Below are 14,376 nucleotides of genomic sequence, written 5' to 3'. Positions count from 1 at the left end.
GCTTTTCCGGGTTTCAACTTTCCCATTGCAGTTTCAAATTCTTCTAGGTCGAAGGGTTTGGTTTAAGGGCTGGCTGATTGTGGTTGGTCTGATACCACTGTGCGATGGTATTCTCCTGTGGGTCGGTGGCGGTCTTGGTCACAACTGGTGGCCAACAGTCATAACCAACACCGCCACCGACCCACATAGAATACCATCGCACAGTGGTATCAGACCAACCACAATCAGCCAGCCCTGAAACCAAACCCTTCGACCTAGAAGAACTTGAAACTGCAATGGGAAAGTTGAAACCCGGAAAAGCAGCAGGGATTGATGACATACTGGCAGAAATGATACAGCACCTGGGACCTAACACAAAGACCTGGCTTGTGGGGATGCTGAACACATGCATAGCACAGAAAACCACCCCTTCTGTCTGGAAAAAGGCCAAAGTGGTTGCAATCCCTAAACCTGGCAAAGACCCATTATCCCTGAAGAGCAACTGACCCATTTCTCTCCTCTGCATCACGTCTTTCTTATACCTGTGGTGTGTGGGCTCCATCCAATACCTACACCAGTTGTGATGCAACAGAGTTTGCTGTGACCGTTGTGAATTATGGGTGTTGTGGTCTTTGCCAAGACGGTGGATTGTGGCCCATGCCTTCCTGCTGTTATTTGTCATGTTGGTGTTCTCTATATCTTTTCGTCCTGGGCATGACGTTAAACTGTTCCGTTCGAGAGGACCGGCGACCCTCGAATGTAAACAGGTGTTGGGACAGGGACAGGTGTTGTCTTGATGCATCCTGTGATGATGCCACAGGTGTCATTTAGGGCTGTGTCGACCAATTTGGTGTGACGTGATCGGCTCCAGCTTGAGCAGGCATACTCTGGTGTAGAGAAAGACAGGGCCATGGCAGTTGCACGGATTGTTTGTGGGTCTGCGCCCCACTTGGAGTTCACTAGTTTTCACAGGATGTTATTGTGGTTGTTGACCGTGGCTTTTGTGTTCTCCAGGTGTTTTTTGAGGAAGAGTGTCCTGTCCAGTGTAAATCCAAGATACATGGGGTGTTTATGGTTTGAGAGTTTGTGATGCGCAATTATTTTTTTGCGTCTCGGTTCCTCAGGTGGAAGCTGCATAGTTGGGTTTTTGATGGGTTGGGTTTCAGGTGGTTGTATTGTAGTAGCTTGACATTTCTTGGAGGGCACTTTCAAGGACAGACTCAATCTTCTGGAAGTCTGCTTGTTGGGTGGTAATGCAGAGGTCGTTGGCGTAGATGAAACGCTGGCATTCTGTGGGTAGTGGCTGGACGTTTGTGTAGATATTGAAAAGGAGGGGGGGCGAGCACGCTACCTTGTGGGAGGCCGTTCTTTTGGGCTTTCCATTTACTCCTCCGGTCATTTAACTGGACATAGAAGCGCCTGTTGTTGAGGAGGCTTTTCCTGACCATTGTGCAGTGTTGGACAGTGTCGTAGGCAGCAGAGAGATCTCTGAATGCTGCTCCAGTTATTTGTTTTCCCTCAAACCCATCCTCAATGTGTTGGGTGAGGTTGAGCTCTGTCCAGCACAGGAGCGGCCGGGACGGAAACCAGCTTGGTCTTTAGTCAGCTTGGTATCTATGAGTGGCAACGAGGCGTTGGAGTAGCAGCCTCTCATAGAGCTTGTAGGTGATGCATAGGAGGGAAATGGGTCGGTAGCTCTTTGGGGATAATGGGTCTTTGCCAGGTTTAGGGATTGCAACCACTTTGGCCTTTTTCCAGACAGAAGGGATGGTTTTCTGTGCTATGCATGTGTTCAGCATCCCCACAAGCCAGGTCTTTGCGTTGGGTCCCAGGTGCTGTATCATTTTTGCCAGTAGGTCATCAATCCCTGCTGCTTTTCCGGGTTTCAACTTTCCCATTGCAGTTTCAAATTCTTCTAGGTCGAAGGGTTTGGTTTAAGGGCTGGCTGATTGTGGTTGGTCTGATACCACTGTGCGATGGTATTCTCCTGTGGGTCGGTGGCGGTCTTGGTCACAACTGGTGGCCAACAGTCATAACCAACACCGCCACCGACCCACATAGAATACCATCGCACAGTGGTATCAGACCAACCACAATCAGCCAGCCCTGAAACCAAACCCTTCGACCTAGAAGAACTTGAAACTGCAATGGGAAAGTTGAAACCCGGAAAAGCAGCAGGGATTGATGACATACTGGCAGAAATGATTCAGCACCTGGAACCTAACACAAAGACCTGGCTTGTGGGGATGCTGAACACATGCATAGCACAGAAAACCACCCCTTCTGTCTGGAAAAAGGCCAAAGTGGTTGCAATCCCTAAACCTGGCAAAGACCCATTATCCCTGAAGAGCTACCGACCCATTTCCCTCCTCTGCATCACGTCTTTCTTATACCTGTGGTGTGTGGGCTCCATCCAATACCTACACCAGTTGTGATGCAACAGAGTTTGCTGTGACCGTTGTGAATTATGGGTGTTGTGGTCTTTGCCAAGACGGTGGATTGTGGCCCATGCCTTCCTGCTGTTATTTGTCATGTTGGTGTTCTCTATATCTTTTCGTCCTGGGCATGACGTTAAACTGTTCCGTTCGAGAGGACCGGCGACCCTCGAATGTAAACAGGTGTTCTGACAGGGACAGGTGTTGTCTTGATGCATCCTGTGATGATGCCACAGGTGTCATTTAGGGCTGTGTCGACCAATTTGGTGTGACGTGATCGGCTCCAGCTTGAGCAGGCATACTCTGGTGTAGAGAAAGACAGGGCCATGGCAGTTGCACGGATTGTTTGTGGGTCTGCGCCCCACTTGGAGTTCACTAGTTTTCACAGGATGTTATTGTGGTTGTTGACCGTGGCTTTTGTGTTCTCCAGGTGTTTTTTGAGGAAGAGTGTCCTGTCCAGTGTAAATCCAAGATACATGGGGTGTTTATGGTTTGAGAGTTTGTGATGCGCAATTATTTTTTTGCGTCTCGGTTCCTCAGGTGGAAGCTGCATAGTTGGGTTTTTGATGGGTTGGGTTTCAGGTGGTTGTATTGTAGTAGCTTGACATTTCTTGGAGGGCACTTTCAAGGACAGACTCAATCTTCTGGAAGTCTGCTTGTTGGGTGGTAATGCAGAGGTCGTTGGCGTAGATGAAACGCTGGCATTCTGTGGGTAGTGGCTGGACGTTTGTGTAGATATTGAAAAGGAGGGGGGGCCAGCACGCTACCTTGTGGGAGGCCGTTCTTTTGGGCTTTCCATTTACTCCTCTGGTCATTTAACTGGACATAGAAGCGCCTGTTGTTGAGGAGGCTTTTCCTGACCATTGTGCAGTGTTGGACAGTGTCGTAGGCAGCAGAGAGATCTCTGAATGCTGCTCCAGTTATTTGTTTTCCCTCAAACCCATCCTCAATGTGTTGGGTGAGGTTGAGCTCTGTCCAGCACAGGAGCGGCCGGGACGGAAACCAGCTTGGTCTTTAGTCAGCTTGGTATCTATGAGTGGCAACGAGGCGTTGGAGTAGCAGCCTCTCATAGAGCTTGTAGGTGATGCATAGGAGGGAAATGGGTCGGTAGCTCTTTGGGGATAATGGGTCTTTGCCAGGTTTAGGGATTGCAACCACTTTGGCCTTTTTCCAGACAGAAGGGATGGTTTTCTGTGCTATGCATGTGTTCAGCATCCCCACAAGCCAGGTCTTTGCGTTGGGTCCCAGGTGCTGTATCATTTTTGCCAGTAGGTCATCAATCCCTGCTGCTTTTCCGGGTTTCAACTTTCCCATTGCAGTTTCAAATTCTTCTAGGTCGAAGGGTTTGGTTTAAGGGCTGGCTGATTGTGGTTGGTCTGATACCACTGTGCGATGGTATTCTCCTGTGGGTCGGTGGCGGTCTTGGTCACAACTGGTGGCCAACAGTCATAACCAACACCGCCACCGACCCACATAGAATACCATCGCACAGTGGTATCAGACCAACCACAATCAGCCAGCCCTGAAACCAAACCCTTCGACCTAGAAGAACTTGAAACTGCAATGGGAAAGTTGAAACCCGGAAAAGCAGCAGGGATTGATGACATACTGGCAGAAATGATTCAGCACCTGGAACCTAACACAAAGACCTGGCTTGTGGGGATGCTGAACACATGCATAGCACAGAAAACCACCCCTTCTGTCTGGAAAAAGGCCAAAGTGGTTGCAATCCCTAAACCTGGCAAAGACCCATTATCCCTGAAGAGCAACTGACCCATTTCCCTCCTCTGCATCACGTCTTTCTTATACCTGTGGTGTGTGGGCTCCATCCAATACCTACACCAGTTGTGATGCAACAGAGTTTGCTGTGACCGTTGTGAATTATGGGTGTTGTGGTCTTTGCCAAGACGGTGGATTGTGGCCCATGCCTTCCTGCTGTTATTTGTCATGTTGGTGTTCTCTATATCTTTTCGTCCTGGGCATGACGTTAAACTGTTCCGTTCGAGAGGACCGGCGACCCTCGAATGTAAACAGGTGTTGGGACAGGGACAGGTGTTGTCTTGATGCATCCTGTGAGGATGCCACAGGTGTCATTTAGGGCTGTGTCGACCAATTTGGTGTGACGTGATCGGCTCCAGCTTGAGCAGGCATACTCTGGTGTAGAGAAAGACAGGGCCATGGCAGTTGCACGGATTGTTTGTGGGTCTGCGCCCCACTTGGAGTTCACTAGTTTTCACAGGATGTTATTGTGGTTGTTGACCGTGGCTTTTGTGTTCTCCAGGTGTTTTTTGAAGAAGAGTGTCCTGTCCAGTGTAAATCCAAGATACATGGGGTGGGTATGGTTTGAGAGTTTGTGATGCGCAATTATTTTTTTGCGTCTCGGTTCCTCAGGTGGAAGCTGCATAGTTGGGTTTTTGATGGGTTGGGTTTCAGGTGGTTGTATTGTAGTAGCTTGACATTTCTTGGAGGGCACTTTCAAGGACAGACTCAATCTTCTGGAAGTCTGCTTGTTGGGTGGTAATGCAGAGGTCGTTGGCGTAGATGAAACGCTGGCATTCTGTGGGTAGTGGCTGGACGTTTGTGTAGATATTGAAAAGGAGGGGGGGGCGAGCACGCTACCTTGTGGGAGGCCGTTCTTTTGGGCTTTCCATTTACTCCTGGTCATTTAACTGGACATAGAAGCGCCTGTTGTTGAGGAGGCTTTTCCTGACCATTGTGCAGTGTTGGACAGTGTCGTAGGCAGCAGAGAGATCTCTGAATGCTGCTCCAGTTATTTGTTTTCCCTCAAACCCATCCTCAATGTGTTGGGTGAGGTTGAGCTCTGTCCAGCACAGGAGCGGCCGGGACGGAAACCAGCTTGGTCTTTAGTCAGCTTGGTATCTATGAGTGGCAACGAGGCGTTGGAGTAGCAGCCTCTCATAGAGCTTGTAGGTGATGCATAGGAGGGAAATGGGTCGGTAGCTCTTTGGGGATGATGGGTCTTTGCCAGGTTTGGGGATTGCAACCACTTTGGCCTTTCTCCAGACAGAAGGGATGGTTTTCTGTGCCATGCATGTGTTCAGCATCCCCACGAGCCAGGTCTTTGCGTTAGGTTCCAGGTGCTGTATAATTTCTGCCAGTATGTCATCAATCCCTGCTGCTTTTCCGGGTTTCAACTTTCCCATTGCAGTTTCGAGTTCTTCTAGGTCGAAGGGTTTGGTTTGAGGGCTGGCTGATTGTGGTTGTTCTGATACCACTGTGCGATGGTATTCTCCTGTGGGTCGGCGGCGTTGTTGGTTATGACTGTTGGCCACCAGTTGTGATGCAACAGAGTTCGCTGTGACCGTTGTGAATTTTGGGTGGCTCCCTGAGGTCCTTGATCGCCATTGGGTCCAACAGTGGTCATTGAAGCGTGCACACACACATGCACACATGCACCTACACACGCACAGGCGCACATGCGTATGCACACCTGGACCTTTAAATGAACAACAACACAAAAACTAAGGCACTGGTGTCGGACTTCTGGTTTACCGGAACGGGGTTCAACTCCCTGCAGTGCCCTGCTCAATGTGTTGTATTTCATTCATTGGTCCATGGTCTCAGAGGTCATTGAGCGGCGTGCTATAGTGCGCGATTCTTCATCATTGTTGAGGATTTTAAAAAAGGCGAAAATCAAGGAAAAGCAAAAGGCTATAGTCCATGGTCACGGACTGCATACTGGTCAAGGTCATTTATACTGGTGAAGATCATTTACTAGTCTTATGAAGGTCATTTATACTGGTCAAGGTCATTTACTAGTCTCATGAAGGTAATTTATACTGGTCAAGGTCATTTACTAGTCTCATGAAGGTAATTTATAATGCCTTCCTGCTGTTATTTGTCATGTTGGTGTTCTCTATATCTTTTCGTCCTGGGCATGACGTTAAACTGTTCCGTTCGAGAGGACCGGCGACCCTCGAATGTAAACAGCCACGAAAGGAAACTATGTGTGTGTGAGGTGTTCTCTATCATTTCATTCCAGTACTACTACTTTGGGTAGTGGCTGGACGTTTGTGTAGATATTGAAAAGGAGGGGGGCGAGCACGCTACCTTGTGGGAGGCCGTTCTTTTTGGGCTTTCTATTTACTCCTCTGGTCATTTAACTGGACATAGAAGCGCCTGTTGTTGAGGAGGCTTGTGCTGACCATTGTGCGGTGTTGGACAGTGTCGTAGGCAGCAGAGAGATCTCTGAATGCTGCTCCAGTTATTTGTTTTCCCTCAAACCTGCATAGTTGGGTTTGTGTGTGTCTTTCTTTTTCTGTCTTTCTTTCTTAGGACGGAGATCAAGGTAGACGCCGTTGGAAGGCTCAACACAAGCCGATGCCCCTGGAGATCCATCCCAAAGCTTCCCTCAGGGAGCCCAGCAAGCCAGCTAGCCAGCAAGCCTGCCCAGTCAGCCAACGTAGCCAGTCAGCTCCGCCAGTCAGCCAGTGTAGAAAGTCTGGCTGCCAAGCCAGAGCATATCAGCCCTTGCAGTCAGCCATTGCAGCCATACCAGCCTTGCTCAGTCAGCTCAGCCAGGCCTCTCTCGAGGCCTGGCTCTCTGTCTGCCTGGCCCGGTCTGCCCCGCCCTGCCTTGCAGCAACAGAACCAGCCTTTCTGGCAAGCCAGCCAGCTCAGAATGCGAGCTGAGCAAGCCAGTGCAGCAGCAAGCCCAGACTAGGTTACCGCAGCCTTACTGTGCAGCCACAGCCACTCAGCCCAGACCAGCAGGAGCTGGCCAGGCTCCAACCCTTGCAGCGCAGCCTTAGGCCGGATAGTCCCCCTGCCTGCACTTTGTTGCCTTCCTGGCCTGTCTGCCTGCCTAGGCGCCTCGGTCTTCCTGTCTGTCTGCTTGGCCTGCCGGTCTGAAACTGGTTTAGACTAACTGCGTGCTTGCCAGCTGCGCTGGCTTGCTGAGCTCGTATTCTGAGCTGGCTGGCTTGCTAGCAAGGCTGGTTCTGTTGCTGCAAAGGCAGGGCAGGGCAGACCGGGCCAGGCAGACAGAGAGCCAGGCCTCGAGAGAGGCCTGGCTGAGCTGACTGAGCAAGGCTGGTATGGCTGCAATGGCGGACTGCAAGAGCTGATATGCTCTGGCTTGTCAGCCTGACTTTCTACACTGGCTGACTGGCGGAGCTGGCTGGCTGCGTTGGCTGACTGGGCGGGCTTGCTGGCTAGCTGGCTTGCTGGGCTCCCTGAGGGAAGCTTTGGGATGGATCTCTAGGGGCATCGGCTTGTGTTGAGCCTTCCAACGGCGTCTACCTTGATCTTCATCCTAAGAAAGACAGACAGAAAAAGAAAGACACACACAAAGTCAACTATGCAGCTTCCACATGAGGAAGGCAGGCAGGAAGGTAGGCAGGCACTAGCTGCCTGCGTGCTTGGTTCGCCCTCCAGTTTCTGCTCCAGTTATTTGTTTTCCCTCAAACCCATCCTCAATGTGTTGGGTGAGGTTGAGCTCTGTCCAGCACAGGCCGGGACGGAAACCAGCTTGGTCTTTAGTCAGCTTGGTGTCTATGAGTGGCATGAGGCGTTGGAGTAGCAGCCTCTCTTGTAGGTGATGCAGAGAAGGGAAATGGGTCGGTAGCTCTTTGAGGATGATGGGTCTTTGCCAGGTTTGGGGATTGCAACCACTTTGGCCTTTCTCCAGACAGAAGGGATGGTTTTCTGTGCCATGCATGTGTTCAGCATCCCCACGAGCCAGGTCTTTGCGTTAGGTTCCAGGTGCTGTATAATTTCTGCCAGTATGTCATCAATCCCTGCTGCTTTTCCGGGTTTCAACTTTCCCATTGCAGTTTCGAGTTCTTCTAGGTCGAAGGGTTTGGTTTGAGGGCTGGCTGATTGTGGTTGGTCTGATACCACTGTGCGATGGTATTCTCCTGTGGGTCGGCGGTGTTGTTGGTTATGACTGTTGGCCACCAGTTGTGATGCAACAGAGTTCGCTGTGACCGTTGTGAATTTTGGGTGGCTCCCTGAGGTCCTTGATTGCCATTGGGTCCAACAGTGGTCATTGAAGCGTGCACACACACATGCACACATGCACCTACACACGCACAGGCGCACATGCGTATGCACACCTGGACCTTTAAATGAACAACAACACAAAAACTAAGGCACTGGTGTCGGACTTCTGGTTTACCGGAACGGGGTTCAACTCCCTGCAGTGCCCTGCTCAATGTGTTGTATTTCATTCATTGGTCCATGGTCTCAGAGGTCATTGAGCGGCGCGCTATAGTGCGCGATTCTTCATCATTGTTGAGGATTTAAAAAAGGCGAAAATCAAGGAAAAGCAAAAGGCTATAGTCCATGGTCACGGACTGCATACTGGTCAAGGTCATTTATACTGGTGAAGATCATTTACTAGTCTTATGAAGGTAATTTATACTGGTCAAGGTCATTTACTAGTCTCATGAAGGTAATTTATACTGGTCAAGGTCATTTACTAGTCTCATGAAGGTAATTTATAATGCCTTCCTGCTGTTATTTGTCATGTTGGTGTTCTCTATATCTTTTCGTCCTGGGCATGACGTTAAACTGTTCCGTTCGAGAGGACCGGCGACCCTCGAATGTAAACAGCCACGAAAGGAAACTATGTGTGTGTGAGGTGTTCTCTATCATTTCATTCCAGTACTACTACTTTGGGTAGTGGCTGGACGTTTGTGTAGATATTGAAAAGGAGGGGGGCGAGCACGCTACCTTGTGGGAGGCCGTTCTTTTTGGGCTTTCTATTTACTCCTCTGGTCATTTAACTGGACATAGAAGCGCCTGTTGTTGAGGAGGCTTGTGCTGACCATTGTGCGGTGTTGGACAGTGTCGTAGGCAGCAGAGAGATCTCTGAATGCTGCTCCAGTTATTTGTTTTCCCTCAAACCTGCATAGTTGGGTTTGTGTGTGTCTTTCTTTTTCTGTCTTTCTTTCTTAGGACGGAGATCAAGGTAGACGCCGTTGGAAGGCTCAACACAAGCCGATGCCCCTAGAGATCCATCCCAAAGCTTCCCTCAGGGAGCCCAGCAAGCCAGCTAGCCAGCAAGCCTGCCCAGTCAGCCAACGTAGCCAGTCAGCTCCGCCAGTCAGCCAGTGTAGAAAGTCAGGCTGCCAAGCCAGAGCATATCAGCCCTTGCAGTCAGCCATTGCAGCCATACCAGCCTTGCTCAGTCAGCTCAGCCAGGCCTCTCTCGAGGCCTGGCTCTCTGTCTGCCTGGCCCGGTCTGCCCCGCCCTGCCTTGCAGCAACAGAACCAGCCTTTCTGGCAAGCCAGCCAGCTCAGAATGCGAGCTGAGCAAGCCAGTGCAGCAGCAAGCCCAGACTAGGTTACCGCAGCCTTACTGTGCAGCCACAGCCACTCAGCCCAGACCAGCAGGAGCTGGCCAGGCTCCAACCCTTGCAGCGCAGCCTTAGGCCGGATAGTCCCCCTGCCTGCACTTTGTTGCCTTCCTGGCCTGTCTGCCTGCCTAGGCGCCTCGGTCTTCCTGTCTGTCTGCTTGGCCTGCCGGTCTGAAACTGGTTTAGACTAACTGCGTGCTTGCCAGCTGCGCTGGCTTGCTGAGCTCGTATTCTGAGCTGGCTGGCTTGCTAGCAAGGCTGGTTCTGTTGCTGCAAAGGCAGGGCAGGGCAGACCGGGCCAGGCAGACAGAGAGCCAGGCCTCGAGAGAGGCCTGGCTGAGCTGACTGAGCAAGGCTGGTATGGCTGCAATGGCGGACTGCAAGAGCTGATATGCTCTGGCTTGTCAGCCTGACTTTCTACACTGGCTGACTGGCGGAGCTGGCTGGCTGCGTTGGCTGACTGGGCGTGCTTGCTGGCTAGCTGGCTTGCTGAGCTCCCTGAGGGAAGCTTTGGGATGGATCTCTAGGGGCATCGGCTTGTGTTGAGCCTTCCAACGGCGTCTACCTTGATCTTCATCCTAAGAAAGACAGACAGAAAAAGAAAGAAACACACAAAGTCAACTATGCAGCTTCCACATGAGGAAGGCAGGCAGGCACTAGCTGCCTGCGTGCTTGCTTCGCCCTCCAGTTTCTGCTCCAGTTATTTGTTTTCCCTCAAACCCATCCTCAATGTGTTGGGTGAGGTTGAGCTCTGTCCAGCACAGGCCGGGACGGAAACCAGCTTGGTCTTTAGTCAGCTTGGTGTCTATGAGTGGCATGAGGCGTTGGAGTAGCAGCCTCTCTTGTAGGTGATGCAGAGAAGGGAAATGGGTCGGTAGCTCTTTGAGGATGATGGGTCTTTGCCAGGTTTGGGGATTGCAACCACTTTGGCCTTTCTCCAGACAGAAGGGATGGTTTTCTGTGCCATGCATGTGTTCAGCATCCCCACGAGCCAGGTCTTTGCGTTAGGTTCCAGGTGCTGTATAATTTCTGCCAGTATGTCATCAATCCCTGCTGCTTTTCCGGGTTTCAACTTTCCCATTGCAGTTTCGAGTTCTTCTAGGTCGAAGGGTTTGGTTTGAGGGCTGGCTGATTGTGGTTGGTCTGATACCACTGTGCGATGGTATTCTCCTGTGGGTCGGCGGTGTTGTTGGTTATGACTGTTGGCCACCAGTTGTGATGCAACAGAGTTCGCTGTGACCGTTGTGAATTTTGGGTGGCTCCCTGAGGTCCTTGATTGCCATTGGGTCCAACAGTGGTCATTGAAGCGTGCACACACACATGCACACATGCACCTACACACGCACAGGCGCACATGCGTATGCACACCTGGACCTTTAAATGAACAACAACACAAAAACTAAGGCACTGGTGTCTGACTTCTGGTTTACCGGAACGGGGTTCAACTCCCTGCAGTGCCCTGCTCAATGTGTTGTATTTCATTCATTGGTCCATGGTCTCAGAGGTCATTGAGCGGCGCGCTATAGTGCGCAATTCTTCATCATTGTTGAGGATTTAAAAAAAGGCGAAAATCAAGGAAAAGCAAAAGGCTATAGTCCATGGTCACGGACTGCATACTGGTCAAGGTCATTTATACTGGTGAAGATCATTTACTTGTCTTATGAAGGTAATTTATACTGGTCAAGGTCATTTACTAGTCTCATGAAGGTAATTTATACTGGTCAAGGTCATTTACTAGTCTCATGAAGGTAATTTATAATGCCTTCCTGCTGTTATTTGTCATGTTGGTGTTCTCTATATCTTTTCGTCCTGGGCATGACGTTAAACTGTTCCGTTCGAGAGGACCGGCGACCCTCGAATGTAAACAGCCACGAAAGGAAACTATGTGTGTGTGAGGTGTTCTCTATCATTTCATTCCAGTACTACTACTTTGGGTAGTGGCTGGACGTTTGTGTAGATATTGAAAAGGAGGGGGGCGAGCACGCTACCTTGTGGGAGGCCGTTCTTTTTGGGCTTTCTATTTACTCCTCTGGTCATTTAACTGGACATAGAAGCGCCTGTTGTTGAGGAGGCTTGTGCTGACCATTGTGCGGTGTTGGACAGTGTCGTAGGCAGCAGAGAGATCTCTGAATGCTGCTCCAGTTATTTGTTTTCCCTCAAACCTGCATAGTTGGGTTTGTGTGTGTCTTTCTTTTTCTGTCTTTCTTTCTTAGGACGGAGATCAAGGTAGACGCCGTTGGAAGGCTCAACACAAGCCGATGCCCCTAGAGATCCATCCCAAAGCTTCCCTCAGGGAGCCCAGCAAGCCAGCTAGCCAGCAAGCCTGCCCAGTCAGCCAACGTAGCCAGTCAGCTCCGCCAGTCAGCCAGTGTAGAAAGTCAGGCTGCCAAGCCAGAGCATATCAGCCCTTGCAGTCAGCCATTGCAGCCATACCAGCCTTGCTCAGTCAGCTCAGCCAGGCCTCTCTCGAGGCCTGGCTCTCTGTCTGCCTGGCCCGGTCTGCCCCGCCCTGCCTTGCAGCAACAGAACCAGCCTTTCTGGCAAGCCAGCCAGCTCAGAATGCGAGCTGAGCAAGCCAGTGCAGCAGCAAGCCCAGACTAGGTTACCGCAGCCTTACTGTGCAGCCACAGCCACTCAGCCCAGACCAGCAGGAGCTGGCCAGGCTCCAACCCTTGCAGCGCAGCCTTAGGCCGGATAGTCCCCCTGCCTGCACTTTGTTGCCTTCCTGGCCTGTCTGCCTGCCTAGGCGCCTCGGTCTTCCTGTCTGTCTGCTTGGCCTGCCGGTCTGAAACTGGTTTAGACTAACTGCGTGCTTGCCAGCTGCGCTGGCTTGCTGAGCTCGTATTCTGAGCTGGCTGGCTTGCTAGCAAGGCTGGTTCTGTTGCTGCAAAGGCAGGGCAGGGCAGACCGGGCCAGGCAGACAGAGAGCCAGGCCTCGAGAGAGGCCTGGCTGAGCTGACTGAGCAAGGCTGGTATGGCTGCAATGGCGGACTGCAAGAGCTGATATGCTCTGGCTTGTCAGCCTGACTTTCTACACTGGCTGACTGGCGGAGCTGGCTGGCTGCGTTGGCTGACTGGGCGTGCTTGCTGGCTAGCTGGCTTGCTGAGCTCCCTGAGGGAAGCTTTGGGATGGATCTCTAGGGGCATCGGCTTGTGTTGAGCCTTCCAACGGCGTCTACCTTGATCTTCATCCTAAGAAAGACAGACAGAAAAAGAAAGAAACACACAAAGTCAACTATGCAGCTTCCACATGAGGAAGGCAGGCAGGCACTAGCTGCCTGCGTGCTTGCTTCGCCCTCCAGTTTCTGCTCCAGTTATTTGTTTTCCCTCAAACCCATCCTCAATGTGTTGGGTGAGGTTGAGCTCTGTCCAGCACAGGCCGGGACGGAAACCAGCTTGGTCTTTAGTCAGCTTGGTGTCTATGAGTGGCATGAGGCGTTGGAGTAGCAGCCTCTCTTGTAGGTGATGCAGAGAAGGGAAATGGGTCGGTAGCTCTTTGAGGATGATGGGTCTTTGCCAGGTTTGGGGATTGCAACCACTTTGGCCTTTCTCCAGACAGAAGGGATGGTTTTCTGTGCCATGCATGTGTTCAGCATCCCCACGAGCCAGGTCTTTGCGTTAGGTTCCAGGTGCTGTATAATTTCTGCCAGTATGTCATCAATCCCTGCTGCTTTTCCGGGTTTCAACTTTCCCATTGCAGTTTCGAGTTCTTCTAGGTCGAAGGGTTTGGTTTGAGGGCTGGCTGATTGTGGTTGGTCTGATACCACTGTGCGATGGTATTCTCCTGTGGGTCGGCGGTGTTGTTGGTTATGACTGTTGGCCACCAGTTGTGATGCAACAGAGTTCGCTGTGACCGTTGTGAATTTTGGGTGGCTCCCTGAGGTCCTTGATTGCCATTGGGTCCAACAGTGGTCATTGAAGCGTGCACACACACATGCACACATGCACCTACACACGCACAGGCGCACATGCGTATGCACACCTGGACCTTTAAATGAACAACAACACAAAAACTAAGGCACTGGTGTCCGACTTCTGGTTTACCGGAACGGGGTTCAACTCCCTGCAGTGCCCTGCTCAATGTGTTGTATTTCATTCATTGGTCCATGGTCTCAGAGGTCATTGAGCGGCGTGCTATAGTGCGCGATTCTTCATCATTGTTGAGGATTTAAAAAAAGGCGAAAATCAAGGAAAAGCAAAAGGCTATAGTCCATGGTCACGGACTGCATACTGGTCAAGGTCATTTATACTGGTGAAGATCATTTACTAGTCTTATGAAGGTCATTTATACTGGTCAAGGTCATTTACTAGTCTCATGAAGGTAATTTATACTGGTCAAGGTCATTTACTAGTCTCATGAAGGTAATTTATAATGCCTTCCTGCTGTTATTTGTCATGTTGGTGTTCTCTATATCTTTTCGTCCTGGGCATGACGTTAAACTGTTCCGTTCGAGAGGACCGGCGACCCTCGAATGTAAACAGCCACGAAAGGAAACTATGTGTGTGTGAGGTGTTCTCTATCATTTCATTCCAGTACTACTACTTTGGGTAGTGGCTGGACGTTTGTGTAGATATTGAAAAGGAGGGGGGCGAGCACGCTACCTTGTGGGAGGCCGTTCTTTTTGGGCTTTCTATTTACT

Source organism: Protomyctophum parallelum, assembly GCF_964188405.1.
Source record: "Protomyctophum parallelum genome assembly, chromosome: 10".
Classification (NCBI taxonomy): Eukaryota; Metazoa; Chordata; class Actinopteri; order Myctophiformes; family Myctophidae; genus Protomyctophum; species Protomyctophum parallelum.
The sequence above is the reverse complement of the archived record's forward strand: the minus strand, read 5'-3'. Positions refer to the sequence as shown.